The sequence below is a fragment of the Odocoileus virginianus genome, chromosome X (assembly GCF_023699985.2).
Source record: "Odocoileus virginianus isolate 20LAN1187 ecotype Illinois chromosome X, Ovbor_1.2, whole genome shotgun sequence".
Taxonomy (NCBI): Eukaryota; Metazoa; Chordata; class Mammalia; order Artiodactyla; family Cervidae; genus Odocoileus; species Odocoileus virginianus.
Genome location: NC_069708.1, coordinates 31174998 through 31202888, shown reverse-complemented (window position 1 = coordinate 31202888; position 27891 = coordinate 31174998). Strand labels below are relative to the sequence as shown.

Sequence of the window (27891 nt, the reverse complement as noted above, 5' to 3'; positions counted from 1 at the left end):
AAAATATCTTTTTCCAGCCCTTTACTTTCAGTCTGTATGTGTCCCTTGTTTTGAGGTGGGTCTTTTGTAGACAGCATATACATGGGTCTTTTTTTGGTATCCATTCAGCCAGTCTTTGTCTTTTGGTTGGGGCATTCAACCCACTTACATTTAAGGTAATTATTGATAAGTATGATCCCGTTCCGATTTACTTTGTTGCTTTGGGTTTATAAACCTTTTCTGTGTTTCCTGTCTAGAGAAGATCCTTTAGCATTTGTTGGAGAGCTGGTTTTGTGGTGCTGAATTCTCTCAGCTTTTGCTTGTCTGTAAAGCTTTTGATTTCTCCTTCATATCTGAATGAGATCCTTGCTGGGTACAGTAATCTGGGTTGTAGATTTTTCTCTTTCATCACTTTAAGTATGTCCTGCCATTCCTCTCTGGCCTGAAGAGTTTCTATTGAAAGATCAGGTGTTATCCTTATGGGAATCCCCTTGTGTGTTATTTGTTGCTTTTCCCTTGCTGCTTTTAATATTTGCTCTTTGTGTTTGATCTTTGTTAATTTGGTTAATATGTTTCTTGGGGTATTTTGTCCTTGGTTTATCCTATTTGGGACTCTCTGGGTTTCCTGGACTTGGGTGACTATTTCCTTCCCCATTTTAGGGAAGTTTTCAACTATTATCTCTTCAAGTATTTTCTCATGACCTTTCTTTTTCTCTTCTTCATCTGGAACTCCTATGATTTGAATGTTGGGGTTTGATATTGTCCCAGAGTTCTCTGACGTTGTCCTCATTTCTTTTAATTCTTTTTTTCTTTTGTCCTCTCTGCTTCATTTGTTTCTACCATTCTATCTTTGACCTCACTTATCCTATCTTCTGCCTCCATTATTCCACTGTTTGTTCCCTTCAGAATGTTTTTGATCTCATTTATTGCATTATTCATTATTGATTGACTCCTTTTTATTTCTTCTACATCTTTGTTAAACATTTCTAGCATCTTTTTTGTCCTTATTTTCAGACATTTTATCTGTAACTCCATTTTGTTTTCAAGATTTTGGATCATTTTTACCATTAGTATTCTGAATTCTTTTTCAGGTAGACTCCCTATCTCCTCCTCTTTTGTTTGGTTTGGTGGGCTTTTATTATGCTCCTTTACCTGCTGAATATTTCTCTACCTTTTCATCTTGTTTAGATTGCTGTGTTTGTGGTGGCCTTTCTGTATGCTGGTAGTTTGTGGTTCCTCTTTATTGTGGAGGTTCTTCCCTGTAGGTGGGGTTGGACGAGTGGCTTGTCGAGGTTTCCTGGTTCTGGTGGGTGGAGCTGTATCTTTCTATCTGGAGTGCAATGAAGTGTCCAATAGTGAGTTTTGAAGTTTCTATCGATTTGGTGTGACTTTTGGCTGCCTGTGTTTTTGTGCTCAGGCTTATGTTCCTGCGTTTTTGAAGAATTAGCTTGGTATGTCTTGCTCTGAAACTTGTTGGCTCTTGGGTGGAGCTTGTTTTCAGTGTAGGTATGGAGACTTTTGGATGAGTTTTTGTCGATTAGTGTTCCCTGGAGTCAGGAGTTTTCTGGAGTCCTCATGTTTTGGATTTAAGCTTCCTGCCTCTGGCTTTCAGTCTTATTCTTACAGTAGTCTCAAGACTTCTCCATCCATAGAACAACAATAATAAAACATCTAGGTTAATGGTGAAAAGATTCTCCACAGTGAAGGATACCCAGAGAGGTTCACAGAGTTACATGGAGAAGAGAAGAGGGAAGAAGAAGATAGAAGTGACCAGGAGGAGAAGAGGAGGAATCAAAAGGGGAGAGAGTAAGCTAGCCAGTAATCAATTTCCTATGTGCTCTAAACAGTCTTGAACACTCAGAGAGGATCACGGAGTTACACAGAAAATAGAGGAGGGAGGAAGTTGATAGAGGTGACCAGGAGGAGAAGAGGGTGACTCAAAAGGAGAGAGACCAATCTAGCCAGTAATCAGTTCCCTAAGTGTTCTCCACATCCCAGAACACCCAAAAAGATTTACAGATTTGGGTAGAGAAGAGAAGGGGGAGGGAGGAGATAGAGGTGACAGAGGTGATAGAGGAGATAGGGGAGAAAAAGGAGAGTCAAAACGGGGAGATAGCAATCAAGCCAGTAATCACACTCCTAAGTAAAGATGGGTATTGAAGATTGGATTCTTAAAGGTACAAAATTGATAACAAAACCCAAAAAGCAAAGATTAAAAATCTAGAGTAGAGGTTAGACTCTCAAAAATACAATATTAAAAAGACAAAACAAAATCACAAAAATTATATAAGATATATATATGAAATTTGCTTTAAAAATAAGGTATTTTTTGCAAGGTAATAGGTTATAAAAATGAATATTAAAGGAGTAATAAAGAACTTGAAAATTAAAAAACAAAAAAATTAAAAATGATAATTGTAAAATATATCTAGAAATTTCTCTGGAGGTGTTGAGGGCACTTTGGGGTCAGTTCAGTTTCAGATACTTCCTTGTTCCAGCCTATACTTCTCAGGGTCTCTAGGCCCCTTCCAATGTAGTCAGTGCTAACTACAGGGTTTTAATCTGTTGTACCTGTCACTTCCAGAGCAGTTCCTTCTTCTTTGTTTATTTTGGCTTCCTCTGTTGGCAAGTCTCTTCAGTTTCTAATTTCTACCTTGACACAATGGGGTGAAGGTGGTCACTTATTTAGGCTCACTTGTTCAGTTGTGCTGTGGGGAGGGAGGAACACTGCAAACAAATATCACTGGCATGTGTGGGGAGTGCTCGCAGTGTCTGGGCCACACTGGGTTTGCCCCTACTCATGGCATGTGTGCTTTCCCTGTATACACTGCTCAAGCTCCAGGTTGCTCTGCAAGGGCTTTGTCTGAAGCAGGCCCTGGGTTGTGTGCACTTCGCAGGTCTGAGCCGCCCAGGTTCAGGTTCTCAGGTACTCTGCAAATGCACAGACTCGGTTGGGCCTGCGTTTTGTGTCCTTCCCAGGTATGAGGAACTCAGAAAACCAGGTGTTTGGTGAGCACACTATCCCAGGTGTGTGGTGTGTCTTATCACCTCCCCGGTCCCAGCCCCTCAGTTTCCTGGGTGTGCAACGAGAGCAGTCTCAGGTGTGCCGTGTGTCTCCTCTGAAGAGCTGATCTCTAACTGCGACCCTCCTGGCAGATGTCAACCGCCCAGGATCCCAGGAAGGCTGGGTTAGTAACTGGGAACCTGCTCACACTTTCATAGAGGATGCCATCTCTGGGGTTGAAATTACCCCTTGCCTTCCAGCTCTAGCTGTCACCCGTCTGCCTCTCTGTCTCTGGTGGGGAGAGGGCCTGGTTCACAGCTGGCTAGCTCTCCTCTGGTGTTCACTCAATCCTTTGTTCTGTGGGTGGGCCAGGCTGTCACAGGAAAGTTCTCTCTCTTGTTTTTTTCTATCTGGCTATCCCACAGTTTGGGTTGCTATCTCACGTTAGCTCCCTCAGATTGTCCTTAGGGCATTCAGGCCCAGTCCCCACCCTAAGCATGCATTCTGCACCTCCATGTTCAGACCCCGCTCGCTGTTGGCAGACTCAAGCGTCCAGGCTACCTCTCCACTGGAAGTTGTGGCTAGGCGCATAATCTATGGGTTCTTCTTTTCTTTTTTTCCTCCTGGTTATATTGCTTTCTGAGATTCCCAAACTTCCCACAGACCCGCCGGTGAGAGGGTTTCCTGGTGTTTGGAAACTTCTCCTCCGTCACGACTTCCTCCCCAGGATGGGTCTCTGTCCCTAACTCTTTTGTCTCTCTTTTTATCTTTAACATTTTGTCTTACCTCCTTTTGAAGAGAATGGGCTGCATTTCTGGGTGCCTGGTGTCCTCTGCCAGCATTCAGAAGTTGTTTTGTTGAATTTGCACAGTGTTGAAATGATCTTTCAATGATTTTGTGGGGGATAAAGTGGTCTCCCCATCCTATTCCTCCACCACCTTCTGCACTGCCCCCAAAAGTCTGTTCTTTACATCTGTGTCTCTTCTTTTGCCCTGGTTGAGTCTATACTCAGCCACTGTGAGCTGGGTGACCTCCAGTCCCTTGCCTCCAGGCTTGAGAGTCTTTGGGCAGACCAAATGAACCATTCATGTACAAGGTTGCTGATATAAATCAAGTAGGGGAAAAAATTCATTTTGGTGTGGTCATCATGTAAACTCTTAGTATTTCAGTTCAGCATGACCACATATATAAATCTCCTTTAAGGAACCAGAAAAGGGATATATGAAATAACATTTCTAAGAGGCGTGGTCACTTGCTTTTATTAATAATTACTACTTGCAAAGCCTGGAAGTGCTTAAGATGTTCACATTTTTTGAATGATTGACTGGCTCTTTTATTTATACATAAAAAAAAAAGCCAAGTGGGGAGAGGAAATCGTCTGTTGCTGCAGAAACGTGAAAGTCACATTTTTGGCACTGTTCCTTGGTTGATGTCATTCTGAGGAATGTGCTAAAGGCCATGATTTTCCAGAAGGAGCAGATATTCTTTTCATAGAAGGCTGTTTGTGGGCACTATTGCCCTCTCTGAAGTCAGGCCAAAACCAAGTTAGCCCTTTTTCTGCCATGTTTGGCAGTATCAAATCAGGCCCGCTTTGAAACAAGAGTCCAAAATCTTTGCTGGTCACTGTGCCCAGCCACTCCCTGAACCTTCTTATACCTTCTGACTATTCTCTTTAGGGGCCTCTTAGCTGCTTGGCCTTTGTTCAGGCTGCTGGTAAGGTTGATTTTCCCCTGCTGTGTGAAAGCACTAAGGCCTGCCAGGGGTGTGTGTGTATTTAAGGGCCGTCCCTGAGCTGACTTCTGAGGTAGATCACAATGTAGCAGGTGGTGCGATGGTTTGGGACTTAAACCCAACTGTTTTCATCCCCTCTTACCTCCTAAATGGTCTCAAAGCAAGATGGGTTTACAGACACTACCCCTTCCTTCCTCACTGAAACTGGTCTTCATCATCTGATATGAAGCTACCCAGAGACCCTTTAGAAACTACTTGTCAGGGTCTAGAAGACTTTACTTGGGTCCATCTATCATCAAAGAAATATTTTTGCATTACAAAATTGGCTAAGAGTTTATTGTGAGCCACACAAGGTCAGACCTCAGTTCTTACTATTTCTATCACCCCCTTAGCACATAGGCAGAAATTTGAACTTCAGGATCATTCCCAACTTTTTACCTATGTTCCTACCTTAATGAAAATCTGTTTTACTATGTGCCATGCACAAAACTACTCATACCTGGCTCACTTTTGTAGTCTCATCTGGTTCAGGCCCCTCTGCTTAGCTCTTAATGTCCTCTAACATTTAACTCCAACTGTTATTTCCTGTCCTTCAGCACTCATTCTTTACAATATTTGTAGCCATTTATTCCTTTCACAAATGAAAAACTAATTAAGAAAAATTAATGCTCTAATGGAGGCATTGACCTGATTATGTCCTGTTCAGTGAAGGGTTTCCCTGGTGGCTTAAACAGTAAAGAATCTGCCCGCAATATGGGAGACCCAGGTTCAATCCCTGGGTCAGGAAGATCCCCTGGAGAAAGGAATGGCAATCTACTCTAGTATTCTTTGCTGGAGAATTCCATGGACAGAGGAGCCTGGCAGGCTACAGGTCATGGGGTTGCAAAGAGTCGGACATGACTGATCAACTAACAAGAACTCAGGCGTCTGTTACAGGGTTTAGTTTCAAAGTGTACAGACTGTTTGCAGCTGGCCATTGTGAAGGGAGATAGTCCAGAGCTTTGAGGGTGGGGAATGGTGTACTTACCTCTTCAGATCCCATTTGGGGGTTTTGAAGACTTCATTGAACTTGAACTCCAAGATATATGGGGCTCAGGGCCTGGTTATCCCTTTTTTCCTCTCTTCTAATTGCTTCCTGTTCATACTGTGTCTCCTCTCATCTCCTTTAGTTTCCATATGACTACACTCTTCTATCATAAACAGAAATTATCAATCACTGGTTTAGTTTACCTCTATTTTCCCACTGTCCCTTAAGGGAGCAGAATATCCCACAAACCACTTTTGCCTTTGCCCTTAATTTCATGTTGCTTAAGATTTATTGATTTTGTGCTCTCCTAGAATGCTCTGGTGGAAAAAGGAGACAAACTGAGGCTTCTTCCTTTTTGGAAAAGAATATGGCTTATATTATATAGGTAATGTCTCACTCATCACAATACTTCCCAGCACTTTTATTCTTTGGATTGTTTCAAGTGGTCTCCAAGCCATTAGCACTTTTTCTGGGTAGGTGAAGCATGTGCATCTGCTTTTGCTTTTTTTTTTGGAAGATGGGGGAGATCAGGTGTTTAGTTATGAACATGTTGAGTTTGAGAGGTCTATTTTGACATCTGAGTAGATGTGTTGAATAGGCAAATGGATTTATGAGTCTGGAATTTGATAAACACTTTTAGTTGGAGATATAATTTAGGATTCATTGGCAAAGAGGTGACATTTTAAGCCATCAGAACTGATGAGATAAATTAGGGAGAGAAATGTAGAGAGAAAAAGAGTTCCATGAAAGTTCTCAGCCCATTGTTTATCAAGGAATTGGGAAGCAGTGGAAGCTAATCCTCTTGGAGGAAGTAGTTTTTATTTTCCCCAGATTGGTAATATTTGATTTCTAAGTGTGGTGCCATAGAAAGAGTAAGGCCACTGATTTAATGTATACCGTGGGTAAGTAACCCACATGTTCTTGATCTCAGTTGTCTCACCTGTACAATGAGAGGGTTAAATGTGATGATCTGATGTTTTAGAATGGTTTATCATTTCTAGTAATGAAATTGGCGAAGGACTGTCAACATGTGCTATCTGTTGAGGTAACTTATGTGAAGGAACTGTGTAAAATGACAAATTCTATGCAAATGATGACTGTCATTGTAATTATTATGTCTTCCATATTTATTTATTTTTGGCTGCCCTAGGTCTTCATTGCTGTGCACAGGCTTCCTCTAGTTGTGGTGAGCAGGGGATACTCTCTAGTTGCGGTCCAGGGGTTTCTTGTGGTGGTGGCTTCTTTTGCAGTGGAGCAAGGGCTCTAGGATGCTTGGGCTCAGTAGTTGCAATGTATGCTCTTCAGTAGTTGCAACACATGGGCTTAGTAGCGGTGGCTCCTGGGCTGTAGAGTGTGGTCTGTGTTGTGGTACATGGGTTTAGTTGCCCCACGGCATGTGGAATCTTCCCAGACCAGGAATCAAATCTATGACCCTTGCATTGGCAGGCAGATCCTTAACCACTGGACCATCAGGGAAGTCTGTTATGTTCTCTCTCATCTGTGAGAAGTTGATGTGTAAAGGGGCTTCCCAGGTGGCGCTAGTCGTAAAGAACCCACCTCCCAATGCAAGAGATGCAGGTTCAATCCCTGGTTCAGGAAGATCCCCTGGAGGAGGGCATGGCAATCCACTCAAGTAGCCTGGAGGGCTCCTCAGGGCGACCATGGGGTCACCAAAAGTCAGACACAATGGAAGTGATGGAGCACGCATGATCTGCAAAGATCACTGACCTAGAGTGTCTACGCACCTGAAATTTTTCTTCTAGCTCTGGCTCTAAGTCATTATGTGATCTTGAATATGATTCTTCTCCAGTCCTGTTTTCACATCTATAAAATGAAGGTTTTGTTTTCTGCCAATGATTTTTATTTTTTTTTATTTTTAATATTTTAAAAAACAGAGAAACATTTTCCAAATGAAATTGACATAACTTCTCTCATTGAAAAGTAGGTCGAGTGGGGGTCAAGGTTCAGGTTCACCTCAGAGGAATCTCTTGAGCCACTTCTAGAACCCCAGAACACAAAGGAGTGTAGTTTGATATTCGACTGAGTTCTCAAAGCCCTTTCAATTCTGACATTCTGTAGTTTGAGGGTATCCTTGTCATTAGTATAAAGTTCAGAGGTTAGCGAACTTTTTCTGTAAAGGGTCAGATAGTATTTTAGGCTTTGTGAACCACTACAATCTGTCTTCTCTTCTACCTTCTCCTTTGTTTTCCTCCCTCTCCCCTCCATCTCCTATTTCACCTCCCCTTCCTCCTCCTCCTCCCTCTTCTCCTTTTCCTTCTTCTTCAAATCCATTTAAAATATAAAAGCCATTCTTAGCTCATAGACACTACAGAAACAAGCCATGGACAAAATCTAGCATGAGGGCCACAGGTTGACAACTCCTGGATAATCTATGGTGTGACTGCAGCACTGAACCCCAGTGACCAGATGTACAATGGTAAGAGTGTAGACTATCCTCCATCCCTGATAGGATACACCTTGCAATTTTCAGACTGTTCTTGGTTGGACCTGGGGAGGGTTGTGGAAGGTGTAGGTCACAGGTGGAACCTGAACCTCAGGCCCATCTGGGACCCTACTTGAAACAAACCAGCTCCCCTCCCGCACAATCCCCTTGGCTGAGCTGGGCCCTTCCATGTGCACACAGCCTCAGGGAAGGCAGAGCTAGTAATAGTGGCCCAAGCTGGCTTGGGGCCAAGAAGTTTGGCTATTTGTTGCAGACACAGCTGGGAGGATGTGGGGCAAAGGGGATCATCCAAATATCAAAGTCCAGGCTGAGAGGAGGAGAGGCCTATAATTGAGATCAGATGTCTCTGTAGAGCAATAACACTGCCACCTGGTTATGAGCATCTTAGCTTTGCAGAACCCAAAGGGCTTTTTCAGACAGTATTTAATTTTATCTTCACTGCACTCTTGGGAAGGATAAAAGAGGGAAGGTGGTTTAGCTGTGCTGATGAAGAAAGAATTCTGGCTTAGGAATCAGGAGCCACAGCTTGGACACTGACCTGTTGAGGTAACCTTGGACAAGTCTCTTTCTTTCCCCGGGCCTCATTTTCCTCATTTGTGAAGTGGTGGGATTGGATCAAGTCAGTGATTCTTGAACTGTGATCCCTGGATGAGCAGCAGCTGTATCACCTGGGAGCTTGTTAGAAATGCCAATTCTCAGGCTCCATCCCAGACCAGAAAATCAGACACTCTCTGGGTGGGGCCAAGAAATGTGTGTTTTAACAAGCACCATCCTTCCAGGCAAGAACCACTGGATTGGAATCATCTAAGGACATTACAGCTTAGATTATCTAATTGTGTAAGACAATAGAAGTAAAAATACATTTTAAACTGTGCCCTATACCTTTCAGGGATGATGATAGTGATGATGATAAGGATGATGTTCCTGTTGACTTTATAGCTCAGCAGCCAAGTTTATTCCCTAAGCCAGAACCCTATTACCCCACACCTCATCCTCTATGGAGTGTCTCTCAAGTCCTGTAAGACAGAGATGCCCTAAGGAGCTTATACACTGTGTGAGTAGATAAATTAGACAAGGCAAACTGTTTCAGATGGTTGACAGAGATGAAGTCACAAGACAACTACTTTGAAGAGCCAGAGAATAGGCACAACCTCTATTAGAGATCATGTGTTTGTGTAGCTGGGGGAGAAATTCACTGCAATCTGGGGAGCTGTGGCATTGGAGAGAACTAGTATTAGGAGTAGTGAGGTCTTAAAGAATGGGGAAGATTTAAACACTTTCCACAAAGGTGGGAGGACTTTATAAGGGATGAACATGAAGGTGAGGCACACCAAAGGATAAAAAAAAAAAGCATGTGACCTCAGCTTCTTATAGCATTAAAACTAGAAGGATCCTTATATTTATTCAGGATTCAAGGTGATTCCCTAGATGCTGGATGTAACACCAGGCATTTCCTTACCATTCTGGAAAACATATTGAAAACAAAAGTGAATATGGGTAACATTATATGGAGGACTTAAACTCTATTCTATAATATAAAAATTAAGTCATTCACAAACATTTATATGTTAATTTACTAACAAATTGATTTTAACATACTTTCCAAGTGATTCAAAACTTCAGATATTCTGGTTGAATAAATGACTCACACAATGTCACTCAGAAAGATAATGGTACTGGAAGCCATTTCTCCTAATTTCTAGTCCAGTGTGTTGCCCTTGTAATCTGTATGTGGTCTGAAATTTCTGGAATGGAGCAGTTTTTCCAAAATCTGGAGTTTAGAAGGCATATGTTTGAGGTACAGTTGGAAGGAGCTAGGGAAGTGCTATGGAGAACTTGGAATGCCAGGCTGAGGCTTCTTAAAATTTCTCCCATAGCTAAAGGGATATTGGTAAAGGTTCTGGATCTGTGGTGTGGCATAACCTACAATTTAGGGATGTTACTCAAATGATGTAGTATAGCAGTGCCTGCTGGATTGCAGTGGGAGAGTACTTGAAGGGAGCAATGTAACTTGTAACCCCCAAAGTAGGCTGGTAATGCCACAGACCCACAGTCCTTCCCAATCCATCAGTGCATTTTTATTTTTAACAGAAGAAACAATGTGCTGCAAAACATGGATTTTCTTCTGGTATTTCAGCCCTTAGTAATGGGAATATTTGGGAGCTGGAGCTTTCCTGGTCTTGGAACATAATGCTGTGGAGACCTCCTCCCTAAATTGCACTCACAACAGCCCTTACTAAAGCTCAGTGCTGTTCTCTGCATTCTGGTTTCATTTCACACTCAGATTTCTATGTATTATAAGCCAGGGTTCCAGAATTTAGGGGATACTTCAGGCTTTCTTTCATTTCTCTCACAATGATGTAAGCCCAGAGAAGTTACTTATACATATTACCATGCTAGTTGCATCACCCAGTCAACTTCAGAGATCCTAGCTCTTAAGTTCCACAATTTACAGCTTTCAAAGCTCACTCATACCCATTATCTCATTTGGTTCTCATAAAGCCTTGTGATGTGGGCTGGGCTTATTCTACTTATAATTTAATGGGATGAAACTGAAGAGCCGAGTAGGGGAAGTAACTTGTCATGCAGCCAGTAAGTAGCACAGCTCACTTATTCTGCACTCCAGGCAACACTCTGTGCTTCCACTTGTGCTGTTGGGATTGTGGTGATCATTTTTATGAGCATTTTTTTAGTAAAAAACCCTAAAGAGATCGATCAGGGCCCAAGCTGTGGTATAGAAGGAAACAGAAAGTCAGGAAAACGAATTTCTCATTTCCAGTTGTGAGCCCTTCCCTCAATACCATAATCCCTCCTTTGAGAATACTGAAAGATCTTGGTGGGAAAATCCATGGCTCTGCCTGCTCATAGCCCTGTATCCACCTCTGTTTGATGCCAATAGTACTCCGGGTTAGAATGTATTACATTTGCCTTCAGCCTGCGATGTTTCCTTTCTGCCATTTTCTCTCCTCACCATGGGTTGCTGCAACAAAGTTTTGGCCAAGGGACTCCTCTCCTCTGGCCTACTGAAAGTGGTGAGGCTCACAGCCCCAGATCTTTCTTGCACAGTACAAAAAGCCAATCACTGACTGAGAGACCTGGTCACCACTAAATGTAGACAGCTTTTAAAATATGGATGGCACAGGGTCTTTGACTGAAGTTGCTTTGGCCCGATCTTTCTGGGAGTCTGACTTGGCCCTAAGTGTGAGCCAAAGGCAACACCAACCAGAATAGTATCAGCCTGGCTTTCAGAGTTCATACAATGTCATGCTGTCTAGATTTTCATCATGAATGTTCCCAAGACTCAGATGCAAAGAGAAATGGGTAGATTTCAACTGGAAAATATTCCTGCCATCTCAACATTCTCTGGAATAACCTGCTTGCAGCTGTCATGGGGCGGTACCCTCCCTGTAAAGTGTGGCTTTTCCAAGGTTCAAACTCCAGGGATCTGGAGGGGAAGAAGAAGAGGGAGCCAAATTCTGTATACCTCTGCCCCCAGCCTGGATAGTGCATGCATTTTTCAGGCCTGAAATTTGGTTGTTGTGCTTGGGGTTGGGGGTGAGGCAGAGAGGTTCATGGAACAGCCTCCTATGGGGTGGATCTCTACTTGCAGCTTGCTGCATTTCTTTAACTCACTGGCTTCCAACAGGAAGAAGTCATTTTCTGATGAAGAGGCAGATTCCCTTGGATAGAAACTCTAGTTGGCTTGGGGGCAACAGACCTGGGTTAGTTCTTGGGTTTGCCATCAACTTGCATTGTGACTTTATGCAATCAGTCATCACCTCTTTGTGTTTTAGCTTCTTTCATTTAAAGCTGAGCTACCAATACATATTCTAAATATATGGAAAAAGAACAAGAGATTAATGTGCTAGGGGAGATGAAGGAATGCTAGGAATTTGTTCATACCTTCTCCAGACCCATGGAACTATACTGGTTGCTCTTCTTTCCTTTTCCCCTCTCCCATGGTGTTGGTAGAATGGAAGGTTATGGAAACATCTCCAAGGATTTAGACAGTCATAAGACAAAGGGAAGAACGGTGTCATAAGCAGTGACATAACCCAATATGAAAGTGGGGATACCCTAAAATCTTATCAAGGAGATGTTGACAGTCAGTTGGAAGCAAAGTCCTATGATAATGGGAAATAAAATGCTGGGATCAGGGGTAACACACAGGATACTAGGAAGGTAGACACTTGTTGTTATTTAGTAACTAAGTCGTGTCTGACTCTTTGCGACCCCATGGACTGCAGCACACCAGGTTTCTCTGTCCTTCACTATCTCATGGGATTTGCTCAAATTCATGTCCATTGAGTCGGTGACCCTATCTAACCATCTCATCCTCTGCCACTCCCTCCTCCTTTGCCTTCGATGTTTCCCAAAAAGGAAGAGAGTGACAAAGACAAACTTTATTCCCTCTTCTTACCATTATGCCATGGACTTGCACCAAAGCTACTCTAGAAATTGCCTTCATTTGCAACCTGGATTGTCAGAACCTAAGTTTAGCTTTGATGTCTTTTAAGTCTATTATTTCCTTTGGATCAGAGTAGTATTTGGTTACATATACCTGAGAGTGTGTGCCAAAGAGTAGAGAACAAACAGCTCCTGCCCTAGCATCAGGGCTTGCTTTGGGTCTACCTGTGCTCTGGTGCTCTTATCTCTGAATTACTGGCCTCCTGAGATCTACATAGGTGCTATCCAATGTGGTAGCCACTAGCCGTATGAACAGCCTTGCATTGCTTATGAGAAGGCCTGGAGAACAGTACAGATGGTTTAGGGGCAAGCAGCCCAGTACTGCTATGAGATCTCAGGGTTCATATCCTCCTGAGAGTAAAGTAAGATGTTTTTTCTATACAAGAGCCCTTACATGGAGCATTTTAAAAAGGAAACAAAAAAGAAACCTGAAAAAATTTTATTGGACTAGGCATCTTAACACCTGTTGATCACTCATTTGTGCTTGCAGTGAGTCAACCCATGAGTTATCCTCAGTCCTCCTGTTTCATAGCTCTTTGTACCTTAGAAAAAAGCATTCACAGCCATTATTTCATTTGAGTCTCCCTAATATGGCAGAGGCAAGTACACTAGCAGTTATTATATCCATCTGACCCACAAAGAAACTGTGGCTTAGCAATGAAGTGATGGCCAAGAGCCTCTAGTTATTAAGTGATAGTGCCAGACTGGGAATGGAGAAAACTCCGGCAGCATCCTTGGGTACTTTCTTTCTATTTCCAGTCAACTGCCAAATCGGAGTGATTTTCTTCCATACCTCATTCTCAATCAGTCCTCTTTTCTCCATCATGATTGCCACCGCTGTGGCCCAAATCCTTCAGTCTATCTTCCACATAGTAATCAGAATGGTCTTTTGAACATGTTAAGCTGATTGCGCACTCTCTTGTTTAAAACTTTTTGCAATTACTCTTAGGATAAAAAGCAACCTCTTGTATAATTTGGCAACACATATACTAAAATTGGAATGATAGAGAGAAGATTAGCAGGGTCCCTGTGTAAGGATGCCACACAAATTCATGAACTGTTCCATAATTTTTAAGGCTTCCCTGTTGGCTCAGACAGTAAAAAATCTGCCCACAGTGCAGGAGACCTGGGTTCAATCCCTGGGTTGGGAAGATCCCCTGGAGAAGAAAATGGCAACCCAATCCAATATTCTGGCCTGGAGAGTTCTGCGGACAGAGGAACCTGGTGGGCTACAGTCCATGAGGTCACAAAGAGTCAGATGCGACTGAGTGACTAACACTTTCACTACAGAGTTGTATATATGAACCACAATTTTTTTACCTCTTCATCTGCCGATGGACATCTAGGTTGCTTCTAAGTCCTGGTTATTGTAAATGGTGTTGGAGTGGACACTGGGTTAAAAGAAAGTGAAAGTGTTAGTCGCTCAGTCATGTCCAACTCTTTGTAACCCCATGGACTATAGCCCACACAGGCTCCTCTGTCTACAGAATTCTCCAGGCAAGAATACTGGAGTGGGTTGCCATTTCCTTCTCCAGGAGATCTTCTTAATCCAGGGATTGAACCTGGATCTCCTGCATTGCAGGCAGATTCATTACTGTCTGAGCCACCAGGGAAGCCCCTGAAAGTGAAAGTGTTAGTGGCTCAGTTGTGTCTGACTCTTTGTGACCCCATGGTGTAGCCTGCCAGGCTCCACTGTCCACAGAATTCTCCAGGCAAGAATACTGGGGTGGGTTGCCATTTCCTTCTACAGGGGATCTTCCCAATCCAGGGATCGAACCTGGATTTCCTGCATTGAAGGCAGATTCTTTACCAGACAATTGAGCCACCAGGGAAGGCCATTGGATATATCGATAGTTATGGATGATTTGCATTATTGTATGGCAGAAACTAAAACAATATTGTAAAGCAATTATCCTCCAATTTAAAAAAAAGCAACATCTTGAACCTGGGCTACTTAGCTGTGAATGGTAGAGATTCACTATCTCTAGCTCTTCCCACTCCTTTGCATTCTTTCCTCCAATAAGTTTGAAATTTTTCAGGTTTTTGAAAATTCTGGCTCTCGTTTGTGAACATGCTATTCTCTCTGTTTTCCACACTCTGTTCCCCCAATCCTCTTCACTTGGTAAGCTCCTGCTTGGTAAACTCATGTTCTTCAAGCTCTAACTTCAACTTTGTGTCCTCTAGGAACTTCCCCTTGCCTGCGTCCCTACTCAGAATGGGTTAGTTGCCTCTTTGCACTCCCATCTCACCCAAGACTTGCTTACTAATAAGCTGTTATTATTCTTTACTATAATAATTATAGGGGCGTCCCAGGTGGCTCAGTGGTAAAGAATCTCCCTGCCAAGCAGGAGATCTGGGTTGGATCCCTGGGTTGGGAAGGTATCATCTGAATAAGGGACCGGCTACCCACTCCAGTATTCTGACTTGGAGAATTTCATGGACTGTATAGTCCATGGGGTCGCAAAGAGTGGGACACGACTGATTCACTTTCATAATAATTATAATTATATATTATAATAGTATATTAGCTGTCTGTGTCTTCTGGTAGATTGTCAGTGCCATAAGATCAAGTTCGTGTCAATTTTAACTCTCTACCATGTCTCTGGAATATAGCACAGGGCCTGGCATGGGATGGATGCTTACAGTTATTTCTTGATTAATTGAATGAATGAATGAATGGAGGAATGATGAATCTCAGGTAATTCACCTTGCTACCCAGTGTTCTTTCTAGTTGGAAGTAACATATTTGCATACAAAGATAGTCATTTAACCTTCAGACTACCATTTTCAGTGAATATTTAGGACGTTTACTAATCATGGGACCTTAATCTTGGAGAAAAGAGCCAGGCATCTGCTATGTTCCAAGCATATTTTTAAATGATTTGCATTCAATGTATTCATTCATTACTTCATCAGTTATATCTTGGTATACCCTATAACAGTAGCAACTATTATTGTCCTCATTTTACTGTTTAGGAAACTAAAGATGGAAGAGGTTTACTTGTTTAAGACTACACAGCTCCAAGTGGTGAAATGGGATTTGTAACTAAGCCTGTATGACTCTAAAAGATATTTCCTATATTATACTGACCCAGAAAATGGTTACTTGAGAACAGGACCTGCTCTCTTTCTTCCATATTATAGGATACACAAGAGCTAATTAACCCTATTAAATAATGATGTTATAAATGACTCATTAAGGCAATAGTTTTTCAAGGGCTGATAGATTTCTTTTTTCTTTTTTAAATTATGAAAATATGATGACACATTTACATGAGACTTGGAAAATACAGAACAAAGCTACATATAGTTCCACATATATGTATGATACATATAGTCCCATATATATTATACATATATGTGGAACCATATGTGGAATATAATATAAAATTATGTTATATACAACATAATATAAAATATATAATTTTTTAAGTAGATAAATTAAGATATTTAGTTGGAGTTCAATATCAAGCTCTCAAAAATTAATAGAATGAATATACAGAGAAGTAGAAGGATACTTTAACTCAGATGACCATTATATCTACGATTGTGGGCAGGAATCCCTTAGAAGAAATGGAGTAGCCATCAAATCATGGTCAAAAAAAGAGTCCAAAATGCAGTACTTGGATGCAATCTCAAAAATGACAGAATGGTCTCTGTTCATTTCCAAGGCAAACCATTCAATATCACGGTAATCCAAGCCTATGCCCCAACCAGTATTCAATATCACGGTAATCCAAGCCTATGCCCCAACTATGCTGAAAAAGCTGAAGTTGAACAGTTCTATGAAGACCTGCAAGACCTTTTAGAACTAACAGCCAAAAAAGATGTCCTTTTCATGATAGGGGACTGGAAGGCAAAAGTAGGAAGTCAAGAAACACCTGGAGTAACAGGCAAATTTGTCCTTGGAGTACAGAATGAAGCAGGGAAAAGGCTAATAGAGTTTTGGCAAGAAAACGCACTGGTCATAGCAAACACCCTCTTCCAACAACACAAGAGAACACTCTACACATGGACATCACCAGATGGTCAACATCAAAATCAGATTGATTATATTCTTTGCAGCTAAATATGGAGAAGTGCTATACAGTCAGCAAAAACAAGACCTGGAGCTGACTGTGGCTCAGATCATGAACTCCTTACTGCCAAATTCAGACTGAAATTGAAGAAAGTAGGGAAAACCACTAGACCATTCAGGTATGACCTAAATCAAATCCCTTATGACTATACAGTGGAAGTGAGAAATAGATTTAAGGGACTAGATCTAATAAACAGAGTGCCTGATGAACTATGGACAGAGGTTAGTGACATTGTACAGGAGACAAGGATCAAGACCATCCCCATGGAAAAGGAATGCAAAAAGGCAAAATGGTTGTCTGAGGAGGCCTTACAAATTGTTGTGACAAGAAGAGAAGCTAAAAGCAAAGGAGAAAAGGAAAGATACTCCCATTTGAATGCAGAGTTCTAAAGAATAGCGAGGAGAGATAAGAAAGCCTTCCTCAGTGATCCATGCAAAGAAATAGGGGAAAACAACAGAATGGGAAAGACTAGAGATATCATCAAGAAAATTAGAGATACCAAGGGAACATTTGATGCAAAGATGGGTTCAATAAAGGACAGAAATGGTAGGGACCTAACAGAAGTACAAGATGTTAAGAGGTGGCAAGAATACACAGAAGAACTGTACAAAAAAATCTTCATGACCCAGATAATCATGATCCTTCACCTAGAACGAGACATCCTGGAATGTGAAGTCAAGCGGGCCTTAGAAAGCATCACTACAAACAAAGCTAGTGGAAGTGATGGAATTCCAGTTGAGCTATTTCAAATCCTGAAAGATGATGCTGTAAAAGTGCTGCACTCAATATGCCAGCAAATTTGGAAAACTCAGCACTGGACACAGGACTGGAAAATGTCAGTTTTCATTCCAATCCCAAAGAAAGTTAATCCCAAAGAATGCTCAAACTACCACACAATTGCACTCATCTCACAAACTAGTAAAGTGATGCTAAAATTTCTCCAAGCCAGGCTTCAGCAATATGTGACCCATGAACTTCCAGATGTACAAGCTGGTTTTAGGAAAGGCAGAGGAACCAGAGATCAAATTGCCAACATCCACTGGATCATCAATAAAGCAAGAGAGTTCCAGAAAAACATGTATTCTGCTTTATTGACTGTGCCAAAGCCTTTGACTGTGTGGATCACAATAAACTGCAGATAATTCTGAAATAGATGGGAATACCAGACCACCTGAACTGCCTCTTGAAAAACGTGTATTCAGGTCAGGAAGCAACAGTTAGAACTCGATATGGAACAACAGACTGGATCCAAACAGGAAAAGGAGTACGTCAAGGCTGCATATTGTCACCCTGCTTATTTAACTTATAAACAGAGTACACCATGAGAAATGCTGGGCTGGAAGAAGCACAAGCTGGAATCAAGATTGCCGGGAGAAATATCAATAACCTCAGATATGCAGATGACACCACCCTTATGGCAGAAAGTGAAGAGGAACTAAAAAGCCTCTTGATGAAAGTGAAAGAGGAGAGTGAAAAAGTTGGTTTAAAGCTCAACATTCAGAAAACTAAGATCATGGCATCTGGTCCCATCACTTCTTGGGAAATAGATAGGGAAACAGTGAAAATAATGGCTGACTTTAGTTTTTGGGGCTCCAAAATCACTGCAGATGGTGACTGCAGCCATGAAATTAAAAGACACTTACTCCTTGGAAGGAAAGTTATGACCAAACTAAACAGCACCTTAAAAAGCAGAGACATTACTTTGCCAACAAAGGTCCATCTAGCCAAGGCTATGGTTTTTCCAGTGGTCATGTATGGATGTGAGAGCTGGACTGTGAAGAAAGCTGAGCACCGAAAAATTGATGCTTTTGAACTGTGGTGTTGGAGAAGACTCTTGAGAGTCCCTTGGACTGCAAGGAGATCCAACCAGTCCATCCTAAAGGAGATCAGTCCTGGGTGTTCATTGGAACGACTGATTCTGAAGCAAACTCCAATACTTTGGCCACCTCATGCAAAGAGTTGACTTATTGGAAAAGACCCTGATGCTGGGAGGGATTGAGGGCAGGAGCAGAAGGGGATGACAGAGGATGAGATGGCTGGATGGCATCACTGACTCGATGGACATGAGTTTAAGTAAACTCCTGGAGTTGGTGATGGACTGGGAGGCCTGGCATGCTGTGATGTTATATATATATATATATATATATATATAATGTACTATGTCTTTCTACTAAGCTTTATAAAGGCTTGATACAGAACATCTGAAAAAAGAGAGAAATTGAAAAACATAAACTAAATGAAATGGGAACATTAAATATGAAATAGAAAAAGTGAAACAAAATAAATAAAAGATCATTGTATAGTGCAGTTGTTCTTAACATGGCTGCTCATTAGAAACACATCTGAAGCTTTGGAGAAAAAATGCAATACTTGGGCATTTGCATTTTTCAAAAATTCCAAGATAATACTGATACGCATCTGAATGTTAAAAAGTGATTACAGGTTTTTCTATTAAATGGGAGTTTTGGTTATATACAAATCTATTATTTTCTGTTGACCAATCTTAACACAATGGTGTTAAATGAATAATAGTTACATAATCACAACAATAAAAGATGTTTGTTAGTTATCACAAACCATAGCTAGACAAAAAATGAATGATAATTATAATTGCAAGCCATAATAGAAACATGATTAACCTAACAATCTAAAATTATCGTATGCAATTTGGAAGGTTAAATAGAGTGATGTGGTAAGTGGACACACATACATGCACATATTTTCATCTGCCCGGCCAGTCTATGTCTTTTGGTTGGTGCATTTAATCTACTTACATATAAGGTAATTATTGATATATTTGATCCTATTTCCATTTTCTTAAATGTTTTGGGTTTTTTATGTGTAGATTTTTTCCTTCTCTTGCATTTCCTGCCTAGAGTAGTTCCTTTAGCATTTGTTGGAAGACTGGTTTGGTGGTGCTGAATTCTCTTAACTTTTGCTTGTCTGGAAAGCTTTTTATTTCTTTGTCAAATCTGGATAAGAGTCTTGCTGGGTAAATATTCTTGATTATAGGTTCTTCTTTTCTTTCTTTCTTTTTTTGTACCTCCAGAACCCCCCCTTTTTTCATTTATTTTTATTAGTTGGAGGCTAATTACTTTACAATATTGTAGTGGTTTCTGTCATACATTGACATGAATCAGCCATGGATTTACAAGTATTCCTTATCCTGATCCCCCCTCCCACCTCCCTGATGAATGGATAAGGAAGCTGTGGTACATATACACCATGGAATATTACTCAGCCACTAAAAATAATACATTTAAATCAGTTCTAATGAGATGGATGAAACTGGAGCCCATTACACAGAGTGAAGTAAGCCAGAAAGATAAAGACCAATACAGTATACTAATGCATATATATGGAATTTAGAAAGATGGTAATGATAACCCTATATGCAAAACAGAAAAAGAGACACAGATGTACAGAACAGAATTTTGGACTCTGTAGGAGAAGGCGAGGGTGGGATGTTTTGAGAGAATGGCATCAAAACATGTATATTATCTAGGGTGAAACAGATCACCAGCCCAGGCTGGATGCATGAGAGGTTCTTCCGTTTCATCACTTTAATACATCATGCCATTTCCCTCTTGCTTGTACAGTTTCTGTTGAGAAATCAGCTGATAACCTTATGGAAGTTCACTTGTATGTTATTTATCATTTTTCCCTTATTGGTTTTAATATTTTACCTTTGTCTTTAATTTTTGTCAGTTTGATTACTATGTGTCTTGATGTGTTCCTTCTTGTGTTTCTCCTGCTTGGGACTCTCTGTGTTTCCTGGACTTGGTTGACTATTTCCTTTACCATGTTAAGTAAGTTTTCATCTATTATCTCTTTAAATATTTTTTTCAGGTCCTTTCTCTCTCCTCCCTCTGGGACCTCTATAATACAAATGCTGGTGCATTTGTTGTTGTCCCAGAGGCCTCTTAGACTGTCTTCATTTTTTTCGTTCTTTTTTCTATATTCTGTTCTGTGGTCGTGCTTTCCACAATTTGGTCCACCAGGTCACTTATCCATTCTTTTGCTTCAATTATTATGATATTGATTCCTTCTAGTGTATTCATCTCTGTTTGTTCTTTAGTTCTTGTAGGTCTTTGGTAAACATTTCTTGCATCTTCTCCATTCTGTTTCTGAGATCCTGGATCATCTTCTCTATTATTTCTAAATTTTATTTCTGGAAGACTGTCTATTTTCACTTCATTTAGTTGTTTTTCTGGGGTTTTATATTTTGTCCCTTCATCTGGGATGGAATTCTCTGTTTTTTTTTTTTTTTTATCTTGATTAACTTTCTGTAATGTGGTTTTCATTCTAGCTGCTGTGAAATTGTGGTTCTCCTTGCTTCTTCTGTCTGCTCTCTGGTGGTTGAGGCTAAGAGGTATGTGTAATCTTCCTGATGGGAGGGACTCAGTTCAGTTCTGTTCAGTTGCTCAGTCGTGTCCGACTCTTTGAGACCCCATGAATCGCAGCACCCCAAGCCTCCCTGTCCATCACCAACTCCCAGAGTTTACCCAAACTCATGTCCATCGAGTTGGTGAAGCCATCCAGCCGTCTCATCCTCTGTCGTCCCCTTCTCCTCCTGCCCCCAATCCCTCCTAGCATCAGGGTCTTTTCCAATGAGTCAACTCTTCGTATGAGGTGGCCAAAGTATTGCAGTTTCAGCTTCAGCATCAGTCTTTCCAATGGACAACCAGGACTGATCTCCTTTAGGATGGAATGGTTGGATCTCCTTGCAGTCCAAGGGACTCTCAAGAGTCTTCTCCAACACCACCGTTTAAAGGCATCAATTTTTCAGTGCTCAGCTTTCTTCACAGTCCAGCTCTCACATCCATACATGACCACTGGAAAAACCATAGCCTTAGCTAGATGGACCTTTGTTGGCAAAGTAATGTCTCTGCTTTTTAATATGCTGTCTAGGCTGGTCATAATTTTCCTTCCAAGGAGTAAGCATCTTTTAATTTCATGGCTGCAATCACTAGTAGTGGGAAAAACTGGGTCTTGCTCTGATGGACAAGGCCTTGCTCAGTAAAGCTTTAATCCAACTGTCTGCTGATGGGTGGGGTTTCACTCTCTCCTTGTTAGTTGTTTGGCCTGAGGCTACCCAGTCCTGAGGTCTACAGGCTCTATGGTAAGTTTAATGGCAACCTCCAAGAGGACTTACACATGAGACCACTTTCAGGACTGCTGCTCCCAGTACCCCCATCCTTGTGGCCAGCCACTGCTGACATGTGCTTCTACAGGAGACCCTCCAACATCAGCAGGTGGTTTTGGTTCAGGCTCCTGTGGAGTCACTGATCCTTTCCCCTGGATCTTGGAGCATACAAGATTTTATTTGCGCTCTCCAACCGTGGAGTCTCTTTCCCCCAGTCCTGTGGAAATTCTGTAATCAAATTCGGCTGGCCTTCACAGTCAGATTTCCTGGGGGTTTCCAGTCACTTTTGCAAAATCCCCAGTCTGAGAAGTCTGACCTGGGGCTAAGAACCTTCACAACAGTTGGAGAACTTTGCTATTATTGTTCTCCAGTTTGTGCATCACACATCTGGTGGGTATGGGATTTGATTTTATCATGATTGCCCACTGCTGCCATTTTGTTCTGGGTTCTTCTTTGTCTTTGGAGGTGGCATATCTTTTTATGGTAGGTTCCAGCATCCTCCTGTTGATAGTTGTTTAACAGCTAGTTTCGATTTTGGTGCTCTTGCAGGAGGAGGTGAGCGCATATCCTTCTACTCCACCATCTTGAACTGGAAGCTCAGGGACTATTATATTTCTAGAATGAGAAAAGTTTATCTGCAGTGATTCAGGTCAGTTCTCTTCTCTCAGGTCAGTTCAGTTTAGTCTCTCATTCATGTCCGACTCTTTTGTGACCCTATGGACTGCAGCACACCAGGCCTCCCTGTCCATCATGAACCCCCAGAGTTTACTCAAACTCATGTCCACTGAGTCAGTGATGCTATCCAACCATCTCATCCTCTGTCATCCCCTTCTCCTCCCACCTTCAATCTTTCCCAGCATCAGGGTCTTTTCCAATGAGTTCATTCTTCGAATCAGGTGGCCAAAGTATTGGAGTTTCAGCTTCAGCATCAGTCCTTCAAATGAATATTAAGGACTGATTTCCTTTAGGATGGACTGGTTGGATCTCCTTGCTGTCCAAGGGACTCTCAAGAGTCTTCTCCAACACCACAGTTCATAAGCATCAATTCTTCAGTGTTCAGCTTTCTTTATAGTCCAACTCTCACATCCATACATGACTACTGGAAAAATCATAGCTTTGACTAGACAGACTTTTGTTGGCAAAGTAATGACTCTGCTTTTTAATATGCAGTCTAGGGACTTCCTGGTTGTCCAGTGGTTAAGACTCTGGGTTCCCGTGACAGAGAGCACAGGTTCAATCCCTAGTCTGGGAAGTTCGCACATGCCACTGTGGCCCAGGAGGGTGAAAAAAATAAAAAGATAATATGCTGTCTATGTTGATCATGACTTTTCTTCCAAGGAGCAAGCATCTTTTAATTTCCTGGCTGCAGTCACCATCTGCAGTGATTTTGGAGTCCAAGAAAATAAAGCCTCTCACTGTTTCCATTGCTTCCCCATCTATTTGCCATGAAGTGATGGGACAGGATGCCATGATCTTAGTATTCTGAATGCTGATTTTTAAGCCAACTTTTTCACTCTTCTCTTTCACTTTTATCAAGAGGCTCTTTAGTTCTTCTTCGCTTTCTGCCATAAGGGTGGCATCATCTGCATATCTGAGGTCATTGATATTTCTCCCAGCAGTCTTGATTCCAGCTTGTGCGTCATCCAGCCCAGTGTTTCTCGTGATGTACTTTGCATATAAGTTAAATAAGCAGGATGACAATATACAGCCTTGATGTACTTGTTTCCTGATTTGGAACCAGTCTGTTGTTCCATGTCCAGTTCTAACTGTTGCTTCCTGACCTGCATACAGATTTCTCAGGAGGCAGGTCAGTTGGTCTGGTATTCCCATCTCTTTCAGTATTTTCCACAGTTTGTTGTGATCCACACAGTCAAAGGCTTTGGCATAGTCAATAAAGCAAAAGTAGATGTTTCTCTGGAACTCTCTTGCTTTCTCAATGACCCAATGGACGTTGGCAATTTGCTTTCTGGTTCCTCTGCCTTTTCTAAATCCAGCTTGAACATCTGGAAGTTCATGGTTCACATACTGCTGAAGCCTGGCTTAGAGAAGTTTAAGCATTACTGTACTAGCATGTGAGATGAGTGCAATTGTGTGGTAGTTTGAGCATTCTTTGGCTTTGCCTTTCTTTGGGATTGGAATGAAAACTGACCTTTTCCAGTGGTGTGTCCACTGCTGAGTTTTCCAAATTTGCTGGCATATTGAATGCAGCACTTTCACAGCATCATCTTTCAGGATTTGAAAGAGCTGAACTGGAATTCCATCTCCTCCAATAGCTTTGTTCATAGCGATGCTTCCTAAGGCCCACTTGACTTCACATTCCAGGATATATAGCTCTCGATGAGTAATCACACCATTGTGATTATCTGGGTCGTGAAGCTCTTTCTCTGTGGTTCTTCTGTGTATTCTTGCCACCTCTTCTTAATATCTTTTGCTTCTGTTAGATCCATACCATTTCTGTCCTTTATTGAGCCTGTCCTTGCATGAAATATTCCCTTGGTATCTCTGATTTTCTTGAAGAGCTCTCTAGTCTTTCTCAGTCTATTGTTTTCTTCTATTTCTTTGCACTGATAATTGAGGAAGGCTTTCTTATCTCTCCTTGCTATTCTTTAGAACTCTACATTCAAATGGGTATATCATTCCTTGTCTCCTTTTCTTTTCACTTCTCTTCTTTTCACAGCTATTTTTAAGGCCTCCTCAGACAGCCATTTTGCTTTTTTGCATTTCTTTTTCTTGGGGATGGTCTTGATCCCTGTCTCCTGTACAATGTCATGAACCTCCTCCATAGTTCTTCAGGCACTCTTTCAGATCTAATCCCTTGAATCTATTTGTCACTTCCACTGTATAATAGTAAGGAATTTGATTTAGGTCATTCCTGAATGGTCTAGTGGTTTTCCCTACTTTCTTCAATTTAAGTCTGAGTTTGGCAAAAAGGGGTTCATGATCTGAGCCACAGTCAGCTCCCAGTCTTGTTTTTGCTGACTGTATAGAGCTTCTCCATCTTTGGCTGCAAAGAATATAATCAATCTGATTTTGGTATTGACCGTCTGGTGATGTTCACATGTAGAGTCTTCTCTTGTGCTTTTGGAAGAGGGTGTTTGCTATGACCAGTGCGTCCTCTTGCCAAAACTCTGTTAGCCTGCTTTGTTTTGTACTCCAAGGCCACGTTTGCCTGTTACTCCAGGTATCCCTTGACACCCTAATTTTGCATTCCAGTCCCCTATTATGAAAAGGACATCTTTTTGGGGTGTTAGTTCTAGAAAGTCCTGTACGTCTTCATAGAACCGTTCAACCTCAGCTTCTTCACCATTACTGGTTGGGGCACAAACTTGGATTACTGTGATATTGAATGGTTTGCCTTCGAAACAAACAGAGCTCATTTTGTCGTTTTTGAGATTGCATCCAAGTACTTCATTTTGTACTCTTTTGTTGACTATGAGGGTTACTCCATTTCTTCTAAGGGATTCTTGCCACAGTAGTAGGTATAATGGTCATCTGAGTTAAATTCACCCATTCCAGTCCATTTTAGTTTGCTGATTCCTAAATTCCTACCTCTTCTCTAGGTAGCTGAAATACAATCTTTAATGGAGGCCGGTATAGCAAAAAGTGAGTACGATAGAAATACCAAGTTTGAACCCTATCTTTGGGGCAGCTGCAGGGGATAGGTTGGAGCGGCCCCCCTTATAGCATAGTTGTAAGATCAGGTATTATAATGTCTCTCAGTTGTATAAAGCAGTGCAGTTTATAGATCACTTTTGCACCTTCTATTGTACCTGAAACTTAGAATTTTACTATTCAATACATAAGGAAACAAGTCTAAAGTTATGATTTCACTTGGTCAAGGTCTCAGAGTGTTCGGACTTACAGGTTTCTCAAATTTGGAAAACATTACACATATGAAAGGACTTAATTTAATGGTGCTAATGCTAATATTCTGGAGAGAGAGGTTATTTCTCACACATATATGTATCAATATGTTAAAAGACAGGTAATAGAACAGTCAAGCTATAGGCTGGTTATAAATCAAGTATGAGTTTTTTACTTTCTTTGCCTTGTGACGTATAGCCTGCTAGCTGTTCAATATTAGTTTCTTTTTTTTTTTAAAGTAAATTTATTTATTATATTTGGAGGCTAATTACTTTACAGTATTGTGGTGGTTTTCACCATAGATTGACATGAATCAGCCATAGGTGTACTTGTGTCCCCCCACCCAGAACCCCCCTCCCACCTCCCTCCCCATTCCATCCCTCTGGGTTGTCCCAGTGCACTGGCTTTGAATTTCATGCATTTAACTTGGACTGGTCATCTATTTCACATATGGTAATATACATGTTTCAATGCTATTCTCTCAAATCATCCCACCCTGCCTTCTCCCACAGAGTCCAAAAGTCTGTTCCTTACATCTGTGTCTCTTTTGCTGTCTTGCCTATAGGGTCATTGTTACCATCTTTCTAAATTCCATATATATGCATTAATATACTATATTGGTGTTTTTCTTTCTGACTTACTTCACTCTGTATAATAGGCTCCAGTTTCATCCACCTCATTAGAACTGACTCAAATGAATTCTTTTTAATGGCAGAGTAATATTCCATTGTGTTTATGTACAACTTTCTTACCCATTCTTCTGCCACTGGGCATCTAGGTTGCTTCCATATCCTAGCTGTTGTAGACAGTACTGCAATGAACATTGGGGTATACATGTCTCTTTCAATTCTGGTTTCCTCTGTGTGTATGCCCAGCAGTAGGATTGCTGGGCCATATGGCAATTCTATTTCCAGTTTTTTAAGGAATCTCTGCACTGTTCTCCATAGTGGCTGTACTAGTTTGCATTCCCACCAACAGTGTAAGATGGTTCCCTTTTCTCCACACCCTCTCCAGCATTTTCAATATTAGTTTTTCTTCTTCTGTAGTGGGCTTCCCTTGTGGCTCAGCTGGTAAAGAATTCACCTACAATGCAGGAGACCTGAGTTTGATCCCTAGGTTGTGAAGATTCCAACTACTACTTCTTCAGTAGTAGTAGTAGTAGAGATTTTTGCTGAATACAAGGCTACACAGCTAATTTTTAATATTTTTAAGCCTCCTTTGCAGCTAGGTGTGACCATTTGACTACTTTCTGCCTAGTGAAGTATTGATTCATTTAATATTTATTGAATGGCTAATATATACAAAGCACTGTTCTAGATGCTGAGGATAGGACAATGACAAAACAGTAATATTTGCCATTATAAAGCTTACATTTTGATTGGATAGAGGAATAAATAAACAGATTAGGAAACCATAGTATATTAGATGGTATTAACACTGGTCAGAATGGCTATCATCAAAAAAATCTAAAAATAAAAAAATCCACAAATAGTAAATGCTGGAGATGATGTGGAGAAAAGGAACCCTTTTGCAGTTTTGGTGGACTCTAAATTGATACAGCCAGTATGGAGAACAGTATGGAGATTCCTTTAAAAAAACTAGGAATAAAACTACCATATGACCCAGCAATCCCACTACTGGGCATATGACCCTGAGGAAACCATAATTGAAAAAGACACATATACCCCAATGTAAATTGAAACACTATTTACAATAGCCAGGACATGGAAGCAACCTAGATATCCATCGACAGATGAATGGATAAAGAAGTTGTGGCATATAGTGGTGTGTGTGTGTGTGTGTGTGTGTGTGTGTGTGTGTGTATATGTGTGTGTGTATATATATGTGTGTGTGTGTGTATATATATATGTGTGTGTGTGTATATGTATATATATGTATATATATATAACAAAATATTGCTCAGCCATAAAAAGGAGCACATTTGAGTCAGTTATAGTAACGTAGAGGAATCTAGAGCCTATTATACAAAGTAAAGTAAGTCAGAAAGAGAGTAACAAATATCATATATTAATGTATATATATGGAATCTACAAAAATAGTAGTGATGAACTTATTTGAAAGGCAGGAAAAGAGACTCAAACATAGAGAACAGACTTATGGACACAGGAA

General features: G+C 41.1%; 1 non-coding gene across 1 annotated transcript; it reads left to right on the top strand.

Moving 5' to 3' along the window:
* The first annotated feature begins 13639 nt into the window (after window positions 1-13639).
* Window positions 13640-13744, top strand: LOC139033238 (U6 spliceosomal RNA). The gene has a single exon (XR_011485860.1). It is a non-coding gene; the product is annotated as a U6 spliceosomal RNA (small nuclear RNA).
* The last annotated feature ends 14147 nt before the right edge of the window (window positions 13745-27891 follow it).